This window comes from Cephus cinctus, unplaced genomic scaffold (genome assembly GCF_000341935.2).
Source record: "Cephus cinctus unplaced genomic scaffold, Ccin1 Ccin1_scaffold0129, whole genome shotgun sequence".
Lineage (NCBI taxonomy): Eukaryota > Metazoa > Arthropoda > Insecta > Hymenoptera > Cephidae > Cephus > Cephus cinctus.
The window spans coordinates 133,059-136,816 of NW_014332862.1; positions in this window are offsets into that span (position 1 = coordinate 133,059).

Here is a 3,758-nt window from a genome sequence, read left to right on the forward strand (position 1 = left end):
TCTTCCTTGTTCGAAGGAGAGTAGAAAAAACTATTTTTTTTTTTTTTCAAAATTTTTATCTTTCGTCTCAGACACTTTGAGCGGGACGAATAATTTTCCTTTTATATCTCAAGACACCGGTAAGGAAGATACAGATAAAAATTATTATTGAATTTACAAAATTTTTGCAAAAATTTCACTCGACTATACAAATTGTCAGTGAAATTTCTTTCACTTTGGAAAAAGTTGACAGCCGTCGTAGCGTCGGACGTGGCTTTATTACGCAACAGCCCCGTCGGGTCCGGAAGTCTCGAGTAGATGCAAATATTTTTACAGCATTTGACCGAGATCCCGAAGAAGCTTGCAATTTTACTAAAAGCTTCCTTCTCAAACGAGATCCTTGATTTTTGTGTTGATTTTAGGAAAAATAAAAATTAAAAAAAAAAAATTCGATATATTCGAAAAATTTGCAAAAAAGCTTAACGTCCTTCAGACCGAGCACTTTTTCCGTGCCAATTATTAAAATGATAAAGAAAAGAGGCTGCTTCAATTTTCATCGGGCATTCACTTGCTACTGTATTTGCTCACTTTTATTTATCATTCCTCGTCATAGTAGTACAGTAATACTCGTAACGATAACACTGCTATATTAGCAGTAGCTAATCCGGGAGACCCCAAGTAAAATTGCACAATCCCCAATCCCGGATTCTCAAATACACGCGAACGTGACTGGTTCGCGAAACTTTGCAAATTTATTTTCGCGAAAAATTTCATTTTCCCAAAATTATCACGCGCTAGCATTATCGCGGTTAACAGGTTTTCACGCGTGATTCTTAGCGTTTATGACAGTGAACGTTAGGTTAGATTAGGATTGGGTTAGGTTGGCTTATGATATTTACTGAATTTTCCCAAGAGTTATCGTTATCCGTTATGGCGTGCATTATCGCGGGGGCTTTTGATATTAACCGTGAGTGCATCGATAGGGCAAGTATCCCCGCCGTACGGATCGCATTTGCATGCGGGAATTACTGTGCGGGATGTACTAAGTGCAATTCTGTTGCACTTAAGGGATGGCATAAGCATGGAAATGGAGGAAATGCAGGAAATGCATAAACCACATAGGGTCAGATCGAACTTATGGCTGTTCAACGTTTACAATGTTGGTACAGCAATATCAGAGGCCATTTACATGAAAACGTCATTACGCTTTGACTGTTCGAAATTCACTTGTGGAACAGCAAGAAATTTTATTGCGTCACGTGACTCCTAAAATTACGATACTCCTGTGCCATTGCACGTAAAGGTTATTCTTATGGTTTCGTCGAAAAGAAATTCTGTGAAAAATATGATGGTGAAAATTTTGGAAAATTGTTTTTGAATGTATTTCTTTTTTTTTTCAAGTCTCGCAATATTGTCTAATTTTTGTAAAATTTTCATAGTGACAAAAAAAATTTCGACAAAGCGGTCCCGCTCGTCACGTTTATTTGCGAGTTTACGTTCTGCTTAACCACGTGCGAAAATCTTCCGTAAGTTTTGCATTTTTATGACACGCTCGCGAAAACGACCCGACGCTTCGTCTCTCGTCTTAGTCGTCCTCGCACGATGCTGGCTGCCTAGAAGCAAATTTATACGGAGAATTTTTCAAAGACGGAACGGAGCAAAAAATAAAACCAGATTTCAAGAAATTGTGAAAAATTGTTTTTTCAATCACCCTCACTTTTGAAAATTCCCGTAAAAAGTATTTCTTACCTGTACCATTATATTCTAGCGAAAAATTATCACTAGAGAAAAATCCAAATTCTAATTCCGTGTAATAACCACGATGCTTCTGCACGCTCAGATGAGTATCGAATTGCCTAGCACGGGGGGTGCAGATATATGACTGAGGTAACAAGGAAATGAATGAAAGTAGCAGGTTGAGAGAAGCAAAAGAAAAAGAAAAATCCAAGAGAAAAATAGAAACAAAATTAACACTATACATATATATATATATCCATTACGTTATCGAAAATGAATTAATCTACCTGTTGATTTTTTTTTCTCCCAACCATACAGATCCAAATTAATCCCGAAGGAACGGGCAGGAATTTTTTTCAAAAATTTTCAATGCACCCTCACGAGCTAAAAACTACGAGTAGCCTAGGGAATTTTGTGATCTCACAGTATCCATTTTTTTCCCATTTTACTCGCGGTACAAAAATTTTTAATTAATAGGATAATAACTGCCAAATAAGTAATCGCGTGAGCGCCCATTAAACAGAAAAGTTTCTAGTCCACATATTTCCCTAGGATAAAAACCTGTTGAGGTTATAAGTGTAACGCGTACCTGCTGTTTGTATCTTTTTTTTATTACGCCAATTTTTTTTTTTTCGTTTTTACTTTCTCTCTTTCTAACCACCACCACCCCCCCACAGCCCCCTTCTTCGCCAAGCATCTTCGGCCAACACCTACACAACGCAAGTTTTCCAGCGCCGAGTTTTCCCAGTGAAAACGTATCGCGTTTATTATTTCCACGTCGGCCGTAAATAACGCGGCTCGTGGGTTTCGGATGGGAGGATAAGGCTCGCAAAGGTTGTAAGTAAAGTGGAGGCTGAAGGTGGAGATGGTTGGTGCGCGAATAAAAATGATAGCAACTTTCGCGGCGAATATGGTAATTTATAAAGGGCCAGATACTTATTGCTGCGGAAACAGCTACCAACCGTAACGCAATCTCGCTACACGTAGATAAATACGCATATGCAGCCATGCACCGTAACGTTATACACGAATTTAAAGAGAGAGAAAAAAAAGTGAAACTTTTGAAAAAATGTCACTAAAAAAAAAAAAGATTTTACAAAAAAAAAAGTTATTAAAATTTTTCCAAAAACTCTACTGACGGATCTGTATATTTTTTTTTCAACCCGAAATACAATCGGTGAAAAACACCTGTGGACCGGACAGCTGAACGTCTGGGAGACGCGATTCCCGTCTAACACAGATTAACGAGATTTTAATGAAAACGTAGGCAGAGGGGTTGAACGAAGGGGCCAATGTTTTTGGTATTTTTTACTCTTGCCCTTTCTCTCCTTGCTGTACAATTACTCTTTCTTTTTTTTCACTCCAATTTTACGGGTTTGAGAAACTCAACGAGATCAAAGGTTAAGTCAAACACCGAGCAAGGCTTAAGGCAGCGTTTGCACGAAAACGTCCTGTCGCCAGCACGCCACGCCGACCAAAAGCCTTTTACCCCAAAGCGAACATGTCGAAAGATCAGCCGGCTTTATGGTCCTCGTGCGTCAGGTAGGATTAAACGGTCTGACCTATTAATGACGTACTCACTTGAGAAAGGCTCCATACACCAAGTGCATCTGTACGCGAGTTCCAAAGCGACATTAACGTTAATCAAATGACAATAAGCGTTACCCGATAGCACGAAGTAATTGATAAAAATAAATAATTGAACGAATTACTAAAAATAAAATTTACGCTCGACTTCTAACAAGCGTAAAGTCCCATTGGAATTTTCAAAATCGCGACGTATCTCGCGAATCGCAAGTTCCCCATGATTTCGTAGAAATGCACCCTGATGCTGCTTTTCCACCCCTTTTCTTTTTTTTTTTCTTCCCTCCATTTACCTTCAATTCCTTTGCCATCCGCAAAAAAACAACCCTTATTCTTTAGTCACCCTCGTTAGGGCGGCGACACGGTCGTCTCGCTGAATCGTAAGGGCGATGTTTCCACGAGGGTGCCTCGAGGGTCGGCAACAAAGGGTTTAAGGGGGTGGTGACGGGGGGTGGTGA